At 40.9% G+C, this 16,797-nt stretch overlaps 1 long non-coding RNA gene across 1 annotated transcript in view; it reads right to left on the bottom strand.

Annotated features, from left to right (window-relative positions):
• Window positions 1-762: 762 nt before the first annotated feature.
• Window positions 763-16,797, bottom strand: part of LOC106147023 — a 22,751-nt gene continuing 6,716 nt past the window's right edge. Inside the window, exons 3-5 of the long non-coding RNA XR_001231720.1 lie at window positions 1,754-1,808; window positions 1,180-1,297; window positions 763-915 (exon numbers count right to left, since the gene is read on the bottom strand). This is a non-coding gene — a long non-coding RNA (uncharacterized LOC106147023). The remainder of the gene's footprint in view (window positions 916-1,179; window positions 1,298-1,753; window positions 1,809-16,797) is intronic.

Raw genomic sequence — 16,797 nt, forward strand, 5'->3', positions numbered from 1 at the left:
AGAGAATAGTACCAAATGTTTCTATAGCCATTTTGATATCTCTATACCAATAAAATTGGGATGGTTTGGCAGAATTTGGCCTACAGCTATTTCAATAAAAAATACTGCCTAATAGAAAAAATGTGGAGAAAATGAGCATACAAGGAATTGTTTGGAATTTTAACAAATGGACCTAAATATTGCTAAACAATCAAATTACCTAAAATCAGCTCACATTATAAAGCTGTCTTGTTTGTAAATAGAAAGATGTAAGCAGCATTTTTCAGCACAGAACTGGCTACCAATTCTAAGAATCATTGGCTTTGTGTTCCACATTCAGACACTTGCCCAGGCTCACGCAACAAGCTAGACTGAAAACTTCTGGTAGTTTTTAGAATCTTGGACACTCCATTCTCACAACTCCTCTGAGACCTTATTTGTTTTGGAGAGAAGGTAAAGTGTTCTGCATCATAGTATACTTCAAGGCTGTCATCTTGTCTTCAGCATGCATAATAATCAGCTTCAGTTTCATAAAAATGCAGATCCTATTCCCAAGATTTACCCCCTCTATTCTGTTACGACTAAGGTGAAACCCAGAAATCTGCATGTTGTTAAACTTTTAGAGGCTCTGATGTGCATGGCCTGAGACCACAGTTGCATATATACTTCCTAGCTTGTTCTCCCTGACTTCATTAGAAGAGTACTAGTTTGTGCTCTCTGAAGGAACAGGATCAATATAAAAGACATGTATAATTATACCAAGGGATTTATTAGGGAGGATTACATGTGGGAAGTGGAAGAGTCCCAAGGGACATCTGTGGGGTCAGAGGTGAAAGAATCCAAAATGGCTGCCTGTACACTGGAGAGCCACAGGAGCCTGAAGCAGCTGCAGTTTGCCGGCCTGGAAACTCACTGTAGAGTCAGCTGGGTGAGTCTCTGTCAAAAGACCAGATACTGCACTGAAAAGCTGAAAATTCTACCACAAAAGGCAGAAGGAACTGGAGATCAGTGTCCAAAGGGAATGGTGAAGAGCAGAACTTCTCCACAAAGGGGGAACCTCTTCCTTCTTTTTTCCTTTTTTATTCTTTCGAAGCTACAAACTTATCGGTTGGTGGCACCCACATCTGGGGTGGGTCTTCCCCCATCAATTTGCTAGCCTTCATCTCAGTCACCCATGCACACACCCAGAACAGAACTTACTGATTTGCTAGGCAGTTCTTACTGAAGTCAAGTGGATATATCACAATTAACAATGACAGGAGGTAAGGAGAGCCACTTCAGTAGAGAAGTCCAAAGAGAATATTTCTGAGCACCTGCCCTAGAAAGGAGAATAAGTGAGTTGCAGAGAGTGAAGAAACCGTTCAATGCATAAGAAGCCCCTAGAGGCATTTATTAAATTTGTGATGTCTTTTCTTTGAATGTTATATGGCTTCCCTTCCAGTATTATATCTATTTATTCTTATATAAATGTTCTGTCCAGAATGTTACTTTTCTAAGTCCAATCACTGAATTCCACATTTTTTTATTACAAACATTTGGTTAGTAAATGTATTAAAGCTTTATCCAACTAAAATATTCCTTTTCAGAAGTGGTTCTCAAATTTTAGCATACGTAAAAGTCACCTACAAAACAGAGGGTTACTTCCCTGAAGTGAAGCCTTTCTATGAAAAACAAAAAATATCTATCTGTGATAGTTAACTGTTGTGTCAACTTGAGTAGGAAACACCCAATTGACTGGCTTAGCATAGTTCTGGTTGTTACTGAATGGACTTACCGCAGACTGATGACCTGCTCTGGGTGTAGGTGGTACCAACCAATAGGCTTGCAGCCTGAATGGAATAAAAAAAAAGGAAAGAAGGAAGAAAGTTTACTTCTAGTTTCTTCAGAGGAGAGCCCGTCTTTGCCTTCATCTTGGACTTCCATGTCCTGGATTCCAGCACAGGCCTTTCAGCTTCCTGGTGTGGACTCACATGGGGCTCTACAGTAAGTTCCAAGCCTTTTGATTTTTGACTGGTTCCTTCAGATCTCCACCGTGCAGACGGCCCTTTTGCATTCTTCCAAACACCTGACTCTGCAGATGGCCATTGAAAGCCTACCTATCTTCCATTAAATTTGTTTCTCTAGTGAGCATTGACTGATATATTAGCCTAAGAGATACCTGAATGCAATCCGCAGGCTGAAGACAAAAGGAAGGAACTGAGCCATGTGGAGAATATCCAGTAGTGGGTCATCACCATGCAGCAATGCAACCATCCTAGGAGCCATTATATGACGCCTGGAGCACTATGTCCTTTTGCATCAGAATCACCTGAGGTTAGTGATAAAAATGCAGATTCCAGGGATCCACCTAGACCTATTAGGTCAGAATCCCTGGGAATAGGCCTCCAATATGTATTTGACAAAAATCTTCTGTGATTTTTATTGACACTGATGTTTAAGTTCAACCACTAAAGGGTACCTTCACAATTAGATTCATGCCTTTCAAAAAAATCTCTCAAACAAATATCTGCAATTGGATCCATGTGCCTTCTTAGAGTTTCGATACAGAGAAGTGACGCTTACAACAGAAAGAAATGAAACCAGAGTAAATACATGTGCAATTAGGGACACATGCATACATTCTGCTGAAGGTTCTGAATCAGGAAAATTCAAGGACAAAAAAGTGACTTATAGCTAAGTAAGATGCTATGGATACAAACACTACATTCTAACCATTTATTTTTAAAAAATAATTATGGTGTTAAAAAGTGCCAAGTGTGATTCATTCTATTTTTCTCATAATGCATATATTTGATGATACAAATGATGACACAAAATATAGATTCCTGACTAACAAAAGGAGTCAATAAATCATCCTGATGTGCAGAATCCAACTATAGGGAATATAATAGAAATCCAGCTGCTAATGACCAAGCCTAAAATGCAGCCGCATAGGTGACCTGCAGAGGGCCCTCATTCAGAGCACAGAAACCTATTTCTGTGCCAAGTAAGATTCACATGTCAGCATAATTTGCAGGGCACAGTTGTGGCTGGTAAGGCGGGAAAGGGTCTAGTGATCAGAAGAGAGAGTGGGGCAGCACAAATCACAGCCGGTCTCTCCAGTGGGTTCACCTACGTGTGTCACAGGCAGTGACATCCTGACAACAGCATAGATCAAGAATGTCAGTTGAAAAGGACCTTAGATCATCCAGTTAAACCTCCTCATTTAACAGATGAGGAACCTGGGAAAATAAGTTAGCCTTTCTGAGCTTTGATATCGTATCAACTCACTTATTCCAAGGCAAGATGGTACCTCCAATGGTAAGACATCTTATCCTGTGCCTTTTCCACTATACAAATTCCCAAAACATAACTGCTCTACTAAGTTGTGCTATACGGTTAAATTTTATAGTGGCTGCCTAGAAATCAAAAAATCAGAGATTTTATAAACTATGTTTAATTTATGCTTCAACTATTTATTGAATAATTCCCTTACGTAAAATATTTTGTAAGAATTATTGTTAGAATTGATCACTTCTTCTAAAACACCAAGCAAAGATGTCTCATAATAAAGATGTCGCACAGTGTGTCTTGTGTTTTGGAGGTGTTAAATTGTTCTTGAATGCTGGCCTGATAACAAATGCTGATATCCACATTTACTTTCTACTTGTTGTCTGCTGGAATTTTCCTAAGAACCATGTTTCCTGAAGACTCCCTTAGTATCAAAGTGAGGATTAAATGAATGGAATGTTTTAAAATATCTGTCTGCCATTACCACATCTATCAAATAGAGTTAGGCCAGAGAGGTAACTAAAGGTTTACCTGGTTGTCTTTTCAGGGAAGAAAGGGAGTCTGTTTTCATACTAGAGATTCCTTAAACTCTGCTCAGTACCACCACAGCCAGATGTGGTGGCACAAGCTTGTAATCCCAGCTACTCAGGAGGCTGCAATAGGACTACAAGTTCATGGCCAGGCTGAGAAACTTGACACAAAACTGGCACAGAGTAAAATTTTAAAAGGCATGGGAATGTAGGTCAGGAGGTGCAACAGTTGCCTGGCATGGATGAGCTCAATCCTCAGCATGAGCACAAAAAAAAAAAAAAAGGCAACAGCTTCAAACTGTGCAGAGCCCATGAGTCCCAGAGAGGTGCTTCTGCTGAGACAGCATGTGGGGATGAGGGAGCTACAGAGTGTGGTTGTGGGAAGAGAAGCTCTGGATTCAACGCAAAACATGCTTCTTTGGTGTATCTTATATTTTGGGGTTTCACGTAACCTTCCATCCTACCAGAAGAAATGCTTTTTCCTGCTAATAGAGCTTGAAACCATCACCATATAGATCCAAAGTTTTAATTTCACGGAGTGGCATGTATAACACTTTGTAACAACACAAACTTGGCTTACAATTATATTTTTTATTATATACATACATATTTCTCTACATATGAATGTTTAGATCAGATGAATTTATAATGTTCTCTTAAGGAGATAAAGACAGAAAAAATACTCTTTAAATAAGTGGTTTCTGTTGAGGATATATATAAACATAAGAGCCCTAGAAATCTGTCAGTCATCTTCCCTTTCTTTTCTAAACTCACTCATTTCCTGGATGCTGGTCTTTGAAAGCTTTCTTAATTATTCCTGCACTAGTAACTTTTCTACACAATGGTAATCACAGATGTCTACAATACTTGCTGAGTGAAAATGTCAAAGGAAATCTGTATGATCCCTATTAGTAGCACATAATTAAAGGTCCTGGTGTCGTCTGAGAGGGCCTCTGTGGGAGTTTTAACTGGGCGCTCACTGGGCACGCAGCTAGCTGTATAGATTGGCCCTTGCTAAACTGAATGCAACTCTATCACTGTTGAATGGATTAGTAGAACAATAATCAGCAATAAAGTGCTATGGGGATCTGAGAAGTTAAATACATGGTAATTGTCAGCCCAATAAAACTGTTCTGGCAATGACTAATGAATCGTCTCAACTTAATAGTATCCCCATCATGCTAGGAAAGCAACAAAAAAACTGAGCCAAGTTGCACGTTAGAAGCTACTTGAAGTGTCTACAAACTGACGCCTTCAGTTATATCAGACAAGTTCACCCAGCAGACATTTACTGGGTATGGGCTAAGAGCCAGCCACTGAGAGTGGTGAAGCCCAGTCTTTGTCTCGGAGACCACAGTTTAGATCTTTTGAGACACTGAGGTCAGGAAAGTGACAGAGCTTGGCACCAACATTCTCCTCGTAGCGCTAGGGCTCTGCTGATTACTTGGACTTAGAAACGTGACAAATGCATTGGCTGAAGCCTCTTCTACTGCACAACTGCCTTCCACAGAAATCTCAATTTAAATTTAATTTAGAGAACCCAGCAGAAAAAAATATTTTAAACATCAAAGTCAACAAGATGGGAGAAACCAGAAGGGGCTTTTCAGGTTTGTTTGTTTGTTTGTTTTTTTCTCAATTCTGAGTACAGCTATGCACAAAGTATTAGTTTTCTGTCACAGTGACACTATACTTGAGATAACTTAATAAAGGAAAAGCAGTATTTGGGCTCAGTTTCAGACATTTCAGTCCGTGGTCAGTTGGCCCTGCTACTTTGGGCGTGTGATGTGGCACAGACCTCACGGTGAGAGTGTGTGGTGTCAGAGGCCCATTCACCTAACAGTGGCAGGGAAGCAATGAGAGAGGAAGGGGCTGGGCACCCAGTGTGTTCTTCAAAGGCAAGCTCATAATGACATGAAGTCCTTCTGCTAGGCTCCACTCCTTCAAGGTTCCATACCTCCCTCCCATAGTACCAAGTTGAGGAAGAAGCCTGTGACACAGATGCCTTTGGGGAACATTCCAGATCCAAACTCTAGCATACAAGTGCTGTACTGGGCTGCCGTCAAAGAAGTGAGGGAGCAGGTTCCTGCTTAAAGGAATTTGACAGGCTTGGGGTGAGAAAGGTATGGTATTAACAGATCCTATGCAGGGCAACAAAACCACTGAGGAACCCAGAAGGGAGAAAACAGTGCTTCTCAGTGGATGAGAAAAGTCAGCCCTCACAGAAGAGGGGCGCTGCACCGAGGCATATGACGTGCGGGAGGATGGCAGCACAAAGGCTTGCCAGCTCCCAGCCTCCGTTTGCATTTTGTGTAGCACTGAGCAGATAGAAAGCCAGAGGGAGTTTCCATGAGTTTTTTCCCACCTCTCCATTCTGCTTCCTATTTTTCCACAATGCCTTCCCAATGTGATTCTTAAGAACCACAAGCCATATTTTCGTCTTTCCCAGATACAAGATCAAGACTAACCTGAACAACTGGGCAATCTCAGTCACCTTTATGAAAAGTGGAGAAGCAGCAGACCCAAGGATAATACCAGGGTCACACCAAAGAGTAAAGACCAACACTTAGAGCTTATTTTCTAAGGTCCTTCCTGATCTACTGGCTCTTATTCCCTCTGCGTTCCCTCTGTTAACAGGCCTTTGGTTTTGTACCTGCATACAACATGATCCTTTTATGAAAAGCCTAAACCTGTAATGGTCAAAGGCCTGGGAAGGCAGTGAAAGTAGATATGAACTCCTGTGGTCATCGTCACAGCTCCTGCCCAAACACTGATGAGCTCCTTAGCACAAGACTTGTTGTTGTCCCAGACTTTGAGTTCCTGGCATTGGAGGTTAGGAGGGAAGGACAAAGAACACATTACTGTATTTCCAAATTTCACTAAGGGAGCCCAAAGAGCAATGAGCAGAATGATATGGCCACTGCTACTGGAACACTGAATAACTTCTCCCTGACCACAGGTGTCCATGCTCACCAAGTGAACTGGGGCACAGTCGCTCAAGCCTCAAGTGTGTAGCATCCAGTAACCCTTAACGTTTTCCCAACTCCTGGCTGCCCCTGGAGAACTTTTTAAAGATACAAAAACCCCATAGCTGACCTATTAAATATGAATAGTTCACAGATGAGGTACAATTGTCTGAAAGGTTCTCAGGTCACTATAACTGAATTTTATGAACAGTACCTTAGTCCAGCTATCGTAGAATACCAAAGACTGGGTCACTGACAAAGAACAGAAATTCACCCTCTCATAGTCCTGGAGGATGGGAAGTCCAACATCAAGGCACTAGCACATGTGGTGGGCTTTCTTGTTGTATCATCACATGGTAGAAAGGAAGAGAACAAGTTAGCAAGAAGCTGTATGAAACCTCTTTTATAAAGAGCCCTTATCCAATTAATAAGGAAGGAGCCTTCTCAGCCTATGTACTTGTGAGAGGACCTACCTCTTTATACCAACCCCTGAATTTTGGAAGGGGCCTAGTTAAACCATAACAAACAGTGTTTTGATGGAAATAAACATATTAGCATCCAGGAGGGTCTCCTTGGGCTTATGAAACTCTATCTTCCACCCTCCTTCCTCATTAGTTCCTAACATCCCCCAGAAGTAATAACACCACCGATGAGAGGTCCAAAAAGAATGTCTGCAGCTGAAATTAAGCAGACAGAGAACCATAGCGGTTCTAGTGCAAGGAACTAGGCGTAATATGGCAGTGAAGGCTACTGATCGTAAGAGAGAGTGAAGGAAGGCAAGTCCCATCCAAATTCCTCCTCCTCTATTCTCTCATAATTTTCTTCCAAGAGTTTTGGGTTTGGTTGTGTTGGAGTGGGGGCTTCCAGTACATATACTTTTCCAAATCTTCCACAGTGATTTTAATGTGTGTCAGAGTTGAGAATCAATGATATGAGGTTCTTAAACTGCTGCCAACTAGAATCACCTTGGGAGCTTTTAAAACCCCTGATGCCCTGGAACATACTCCACACCAATTAAATTAGAATCACTGGGGTGGAACCTAGGCATTAGCATTTTAAACTTCCTCCAATATTTCCAATATGAAAGTCAACGTTGAGAACCAGGACTTAAAGGACCTTGCAAAGGAAAGAACCCCAAAGAAAGAGAATTCTAGGCTATGCTTTGCCACTAATTGGTGCATGATCTTGAACATGTCACTTTACTAGTCTGAGCCTCAACTTTCCCACATATAAAGTGATATCTGAGACACAATACAGCACAGATGCACAATCCTCTGTGAATGTTCAAATGACTGTACAAATCTCTCTGACCCCACCACATATCCTGCCTCCCACAGTTCTGGCTGTATCTACAGCTGTCTCTGCCATAGAAAAGAAATGGTCGGGCTGGGGATTTAGCTCAGCAGCAAAAGCGCCTGCCTGGCAAGCACAAGGTCGTGAGTTCGGTTCCCGGTACCGGAGAAAAAAAACAAAAAAAGAAAAGAAAAGAAATGGTCACCTGCCTCAAGGATCAACAATCCTGGGCTTTGTCCTAAAGTGGGAGAATATGTTATCCCAGTTCTTCCATACCTGTCCATCAGATTGAAGAAGCAATGTAACTATGGTCCTATCTAAACTACTCATCACTATCAGTTTGATCAAAAGTCACGGTCAGAATTGGTCTGGGAAGTTTTGGCTGTCATACATGTAGAAGAAGCTGTACGTTAGTAGATTGAAAGATTGGTAGTTTTAGCTCATTCCCTGGAGCCCAGTGGGTCAGGCACAAGTTTCTCCATGCGCAGTGAAAACTCCCTGGAACCCAATGCATCAAGCACAGATTCCCAGGGGCCAGTGTTTCTCATCTCTTGTAAATCACTTAGAATAGAACACATTGACACCAAAGCTTCTGGACTTGAAACAGCCTCCTTCCTTATTTATTTCTAATGCTAGTACTTGGGCAACATCACTAACATGACAGCCAAGGAGAAGATAATTAGCAACTGGGGTCTAGGACCTTCTGCAGAACTCACGGTCTCATTTCTTGGGTTATCAAAGACCATGTTCCAGCCCCAGCCCTCCCCTGGGCTTGCTGCATAACTCTGAGTAAATGAAGCTCTGCTAATGAGGTCCTCAGCCTCAGCCTCTCTAAGAGGGAGATTACACCTGCCGCTGCTCAGAAGGGCGTGGATTAGGTGAAACAACATAACGAGGGTACTTGCTGACTTCATTCCTCTCCCTTTATTCACTTACATGCCCGTGTCTCACAATACACAAAAATTCATTTCTAGAGATTTAAATTATTCCCTGCTGTGATACAATTTGCCCACGGTTCAGTGCGTTTGAGATCCCAGACACCAAGCTGTTGTAATGTAGCTCGTAGGAAGGAAGCCGGCCATGTGGAGATGCTACCAATTACCAGAGGACTTGGGAAGAGGCAGTGGTGTAATTAATACAGAAACAATCACCATTCGCATTCTCGGCTCTGTTTGATGTTAGGTTTTACCATCAGTGAAAGTGAAATCATGCAATTAGGCAGACTCTAAATACAAGACAAAATAAAAAGGACTTGGGTTGTTCAGTAAAGTGAGACTACTCTGCAAAACAAAGGCAGTGGCAGGATGGCAGAAGAATGTTTGCTAGTGTGAAATAAAATTTCATAATCAAATAAATTTTAATTGATAAATTTAATACATTTGCTTCTACAGCCTCTTCCTGGTTCCAGTATTTCCAAATCCAGAGTTCTTTCCACAACAAGGAGACCAGATGCACTCAGCTCTTGAATGAGCTCAGCAAAGCTACCAGGTGACAGGGAAGGAAACTACACCCCTGCCCAGGGAGCCCCTTGCCTACATGTTAATATAGGTTATTAGCAAACAATGTGAAGGATGACAGCAATAAAATAGTGACAGAGGAAGAGTTCTCCTAAATTACAAAGAGAAAAGTAAGATTTAAAAGTTAATCATAAAACCATGGCATTTGTGTGTGTGTGTGTGTGTGTGTGTGTGTGTGTGTGTGTGTGTAGACCCAGGCCTACACATGCTAAGCACACACTTTACCACTGAGCTACACCCCCATCCCTACGATAAGTCTTCTGGTCCAGTCTTGGATTTTCTCTCCATACCCCATATTTTCAAACAAATAAAAGCACTTTCTCCATTTAGCTGAAAGTTAGACTACTGTCAAACTTGATACAGTTTCAAAATAGAGGTAACGATAATAATAATTAATCATGTGAGCCAGCCATGGTGATGCACCCTTGCAATCCCACCACTCAGGAGACTGAGGCAGGAGGATCGCTGCAAGTTCAAAGCCAGCCTGGTGTACATTTTCTCAAAGCCAGACCAAACTGCATAGTGAGACCATCTAAAATAATAATAAAAAAAAACAAATTAAAACATCATGTGCTAAGTGCTTCCTATGCCCTAGACTGTCTTTAAGGTAATTTTCATACATTGACTCATTTAGTTCAGAACAGTTTGAAAGGATACCATTATGCTCCCCCTCACATTTCAGAGAGGAGGAAAGACAGGCACAGAGATCTTAAGTAGCTACCTGAGATCACACAGCAAAAGGCTGCCAGAGCCAGGAGTCACACACAGGGAGGTCATTTACTGTTCGTCCCATAGCACAATCACTATTTAATACTGGAAGTGAACCAAAAACTCTGTGCACGGCTAATAAAGCCCCCAAGCCCTAACATACATCTGTGCTATGTTGTCTTAAGCCTTACTTGGACTTTCACTGACTCGTGATTAATATCTAATTCTTAACAAGATTACAAATATCTCTCATCACGGAACCAGCATGATGTGACCCCTGAGGACAGCGCTCCCTTCATCTTCCACTCTTCTCCCCACACGCCAGCCCCATCAGCCCACTTCAGTCCCTCCTCAGAGCCCGTGCATCTGCCATGCTCTTTATTTGAAATCTCTCCCCGCCATTCAATGCGTCTTACCCTTCACAACTAGGTTTAGACGTCGCTTCCTCATGGAGCCTGACCACCATTCTACTTTTCTGTGGCATTTTCCTATTGGAGCACTCACCACAATGAGCTATTATTATAGATTGGGTAGTGTGGTCCTCGGTTCTACAACAGCAAGAGTACAGATAGCTCTATTCAGCCCTCTGGTGGCTATGTCTAGTGTGCTCTGGAAGACAACACATGTGCAATAAATCTTTTTTGATATGTTCATTAGTTGATGACTTTATTTCACATAATCAGTAATGCCGGGAGATGAGCAGGCAAGGGTATCATTAAGCTCATTTTACAGATGAAGGTATTAAAGACCATAGAGGTTTAGAGTGATTTGCCATAGTAACTCCTCTAATAAATGGTGGAGCTGGGATTCATTCAAGGCCAGGTGCTCCAGATACCTAATTCTGCCCTTCATCTCCTCCATGAGAGAAGCTGATTACAGAACAGGCATCCATTTTCAACAGCAAGTAAATCACATACTCACAGAGTCAGGAAAGGACACTATCAGAAACAGATGCCAACCCAATTTGTCTCTCTCCTTTCCCCAGCATGAGAAAATAGTAATGTTCTACTGTTGCTTGATAGTAACCGAAAGTCCACTATGCTCTAGAGACCGCTTAGAACAAACCTGTGGTTCTGAACATTGCTTAACAACACACAATGTCAAATTCAAGTAATTTCACATCATCCGTTGGGTTTAGTCCAAAAACTTTGATATGGCTGACTCAGTGTTTGTTTGGAGTCAATAGGAAGAGTCAACCAAATGTACAGGAAGAATTTTCTATGGGACCTTCAAGTCATGGACCTCTCAGGCCCTAGGATTCCTTGGGTGAGAAACGAGGAGCCTGCACTTGGTGACTTTGAAGACCTCTCTGAAGGCATGATCTTTCAAATGCACTAGCAGATTTAATTCCTCATAACTTGGCAGAATAATTGTTAAATACTAATTATGATTTTTTCATAATTTTTCCTTCTTCCCATTGAAGAAAGTAGAAGGTCTTAGTCACTCTTCTCACTGCTGAAACAAATATTCAACACCCCCTGCCTCATAGGCTCCTGGAGGGAGGGTCCCGGGCGTACGGGGAGCCTCGGGCGGGGAGCGCCGGTCTTCGGACCGGCGGCTCACTCCCGGCCTCCTAGACCCCCAGAAGGAGGGCTTCCGGCACACAGGTAGCACTGGTCTTCTGGCTGGCTAGCTTCCTGCCTCGTAGGCCCCTGGAGGGAGGGCCCCCAGTGCATGGGGAGCCATGCGGTGGTGAGCGCTGTTGCGCGCCGGCCCTTAGGCCGGCTGCCACCACTCAACTGAGATCTATCATGACACAGAGAAACAGTGACACAATTGGCCCACCATGCACCAACTGCAGTTGCCCACCCACGCATGTGTGTGAATCATTCAAACTTTGAACAACCACTGGGAATACATGCCATACAACGGGCCACTCTTGCTCCTGCCATTGAGAACCAGAAAGGTCCAGAGCCAGCGGAGGAGCAGCTGCTGAACAAGGACTCAGAGAACATGAGAATGCAGACTAAGCTCATGGAGTCAGAGGTCCAGTGGACTGGGGTCACGAGAGCCGCTCAGAAGCTGTAAACCAGGAGGACCTTGCACAATACCTGTAGAGACTCACTGAAAGCCATTCTTCCCCTGACAGTACAGGCTGTGGTGGAGCTCCGGAGAAGTCTGCAGCAGGATTTCTGCTGCCTGTGCTGACAGTTGGGGAGAGGACACTAACTGGTTGTGGGGTCCCAATGCGATGGGAGGCTGGAAAGAAAACGCTACAAAAAATGGCTTTCGCCCCAGACAACTCATTTGATTTTTGACAACCCTTAGGCTGTAACTACTTGTTAGATTCTTCTTGTGTATCTCTGTCTTCCTGAGAAACCACTTTGAAGATACCACCATGTATTACAGCAGTCATTGATATTTTCCTACTAATCTATCTATAACTCTGTAATGTTTGTATTGTTCCTATCCTATTTCATAAATGGATCCATGTTTATTATTATGTGTTTCCTACAACAACCATTGAGAATTATTGAATGATTATTCAGTAGGTCACTCATGTATAGTTCTATTTATATTCTTTGAAGATACCTAAGTATAGTACAACTATTGATAATCTCCTATCTTTTGTCTGTAACTCACTATTATTTGTCTATTCATTTTCCTGAGAAACTATCTTATAGATAACAATATGTAAAACAATAACCATTGATAATTTCCTACCACTTTGTCTGTAATTTGGTAAGCCCCCCATTATTGTTATCCTTCTTTTACTCTTTAAAATAAAATAAAAAAAAATTCAACACCCAAAATGAAAGGAGGAAAGGTTTATTTGGCTCAAAGTCTGTAATCGTTTCAGTGCATAGTTGGCTGGCTCCAAGGCAGGGTGGCAAGGCAAAGGGGCATCGCAGAAGAGAAACAGTCTATGGCTAAACAGATCAGGCAGAAGCCAGCAAGCAGCAAGCAAGTGACTAGTGACAAGCAGCAAGAGCAGCTTCTTTCTGCCCCTTTATATTCTATCCAGGCTATCCTCCCTTAGAGGTGGTAACACTCACACCCTTAATCCTAGTATTGCATCCTTGATCCCAGCATCATATACCCTAGATCCAGCCACCTCCAAAAACTCGGCCTATGACTATATGAGGCTTTGAGGGGACATCTAGACACAGCCATAACAGTTAGTGTATGCAGATGTAACCAGAAATCAAAAGTTACCTATGTGCAATTCTTTTGCTAGCTTTTATTTCCAAAAGACCTACAACCATATAGGAGAAAAGAATTAGAAAGATGAAAGTTGAGAAGAACAAGGTCTGTAAATCTAGAAAGCAGAAGACTTATAAATTGTTCACTGCTGTTATGGTTTATATCTACATGTCCCCCAAGAGCCTCATACACCCATAGGTGAGGCTTTGGAAGGTGATTGGATCCTGGGCCTCATAGCTGATTGGCTGTGAGGAGGTGGGATCTGGTCTGTAGGGGTGGGACACTGGGGTGTAACCTAGTAGGGTAAATCTCCTTTTCTGGCTCCTTCCCTCCAGGCTGATGTGAGCAGCTTTCCTCCACCCAGGACTTCAATGCATTGGAGCCTGCTGACCACAGACTGAAACATGAACTAAAATAAACCTCTCCTCCCTTAAGATGTTAGCAACAGGTATTTTGTCCTAGTGGTAGGAAAATTTACTGAGACATCTACAAATGGCCAAGTGACAGCTCTGCCCAAAGGAACCTTGTGAGACATGATAAAAGCTGATATTCAAGGGTGGAGACTCCCAGACTCCCTGACCCTCACCATGTACCAAGCACAATCCAAAAGCATTAAGGCATCCAGATCTGCAGAGAAGGTGTCCCTCTAGACAGTTCTCATATGACCCCACTAGTACATAAGATAGATGACCAAAGGAGGTGTGCCAACATGAACACTGCTTAAGATTGCCACACTTGGGAGTATCGAGTCTACATTAGGTACAATTGCATATCCTGAGGCTGAGGACATCGTGTTGAAATTAAGTTGATTTCCAAGGGAAAAAATGCATGCAGTATTTCCTGGACTTCTGAGTTAAGTCAACTGTAATTACTCACCACTCAAAATGTTCACCTGTAGCAAGGTCCGTGTGAACTGTTGCAACAGTAGTGTTGCAGAGGAGAAAACGTCACAGAGAAGTCGTGAGAACGGAATGGAAACATCAGAAAAGAAAACTTCCCCTTGATTTAGTGGAGAAGAGCTTTGACTGGGTAAAAACTTCTGGCTTTTTCTCTAAACAGAATACACAATTCAGTCCTTTTCTTTGGAACTAGTGTCTAGCACTTACTTAATAGACACATTTTAAGTGATTAATTCATTCTACTTTTTAGTTACTGGTGTAAGTATTCATTTAAATTGTTACTATATTAAGAACTGTCACAGAAATAAATTTTGTATGTTCATATAACTATAGCTACTTTAGCAAGGCTGACTTTTAGCATCCTATATCTTTTATTGTCAATTGAAAACATACATCTCATAACTAAAGAGAAATTCCAACATCCCCGGGAAAGATAAATGAATAATGAATTCATGAGTAAAGTTTCTTTTTATGGTTTTGTTATAAAGAATAAAGACTTGAAAGTGAAATGCTTTAGCTAAATTAAGAATAGCAAATATTTCCATTCTATGCTCTGTAGTTAACCCCCAAAACTTTAATGTGAATTAATAAAAGAAGTATAATTTCTCTTTTATAAAAACAGAAGGAATATGCGACCAACAAGCACAGCATATTAAAGTGGAAAAATGATAGAAGAATGGGAATAACCATTTCTCCATGAAAAAAGCCAACATAACACATGTAAGTTTAAGAATTGGAAGCAGCTGGTAAAATAAACAGCACAGGTAAGGCAGGTGGTTGAAAGGAAGAGATTATTTGGAAGTCAAGCTAAGAAGCAATTAGACCCATCCTGTTCTCCACACAGACAGGTGAATACTCTGCAATCCCTGAAAGATATGGGCACTCATCCTGGGAGAAAAGGAATAGAAGGCTGCAGAAGGAAAAACGCTGGCCACAAAAGACATACTGAACCAAAAACCAAATAGAATTCATTTGAAAATCTATTTGCCAAACAGAGACCTTTCTTATGCCCTCTTTCTTTGGCCCCTTCAGAATTCCAGCAGTCCAGTGTTTACCCCTCAAGGAGGGTACTGGAGAACGTTTTTCTAAAATTGAACTACCTAAGAATAAAGATAATGAGAGGATTTCCAACCAGAAAGCTAAATAATCATCTGATCATCCTAGGACATCTATCAATGAATTATACCCATTCACAGTCATTTTAATATGCCTTTAGCCATCACTATTACATGGGAATTCACAATCAGAGATTGTTAGAAGCAAATGAATAATGCCTCCAATGTAAAAGACAAAACAATAGAGAATTTGGAGAATCAAGTAATAAAGCAAATGGGGAAAACTTTAAAGGAAAAAATAACTACATTACCATCAGAGGGAAAACAAAGGGTATGAAATGTGAGAGTAAAAAAAAAATAAAACAAAGGATATTTCATTCATTAAAAAGATATTATTTTATAAAGGATTTATCAAAGAAAAAAGAATTTTTGGTAATTAAAAAATAAAACAATAAACAGAAATTTCAGTGAAATTGTAAGAAAATAAAATCAAGAAACGCTTCTAGAAGGAAAAGAGAGATAAATTAAAAATAAAAAAACTAGAACATCAGTGAAATCCATCATATCCATGAGGTAGAAACTGAAGAAAGAAAAAATAATACCAGAAAATTTCCCAATGAGATTTTATTAGAAGGTCCACCATGTGCCCACACAATCAAATAAAAAGATCGGCTTTTCAAAGGTTCTGAAATTGCAGGGTATCAGGAATAAGGAGCAAATCCTCAACTTTTCCAGGGAAAGGAAATACAATACAACTTAAAATTTTAAACATGGATAATTCTAGTACTTCAACTTAGGTTCTCTTTAAGAGTTATAATAGTATGAATAAAATCCAAACACAATAGTAGGAAAACTTAAGTATATTTTCCTTTAATCATGAACACTACTGATTTTCCTTTACTTGAAATAAAATCAATAATTCGTTTCAAATGAGGGAAGTCATAATGTTATAGCTTCTTACTGCTATAGTAAATTTCACCCAACTTGATGGCCAGTGAAGCACTTTGTAACTGTTTTATGATTTTTAAGAAGTGAACCATCATTTGTGAAGGTTCTCAACATTTTGAAAGACCTTGTAGCTCCATATGTTTAGGAAAACTACCAGGTGTCTCCTTTAGTTACTTCAATGTAAGGCAATTATCCAATAATTGCTTTTGGAGAAAAATGGGAGATGATTTTATATCTAAACACAAACAGTATCAAGAATTTCACTATGAAATGATACCTTTCACAATAGCATTCAAAAATTGAAATACTTAGGAATCAATCTAACAAAAGAAGTAAAAGATCTATTCAATGAAAACTACAGTACTCTGAAAAAAGAGATCAAAGAGTATTTCAATAAATGGAAAAATATTCCTTTCTCATGCATAGGAAGAACCAACACTGTGAAAATGGCCATACTACCCAAAGTGTTGTACAGATTCAATGCAATTCCC

This window comes from Chinchilla lanigera, unplaced genomic scaffold (genome assembly GCF_000276665.1).
Source record: "Chinchilla lanigera isolate Chin_1 unplaced genomic scaffold, ChiLan1.0 scaffold00111, whole genome shotgun sequence".
Classification (NCBI taxonomy): Eukaryota; Metazoa; Chordata; class Mammalia; order Rodentia; family Chinchillidae; genus Chinchilla; species Chinchilla lanigera.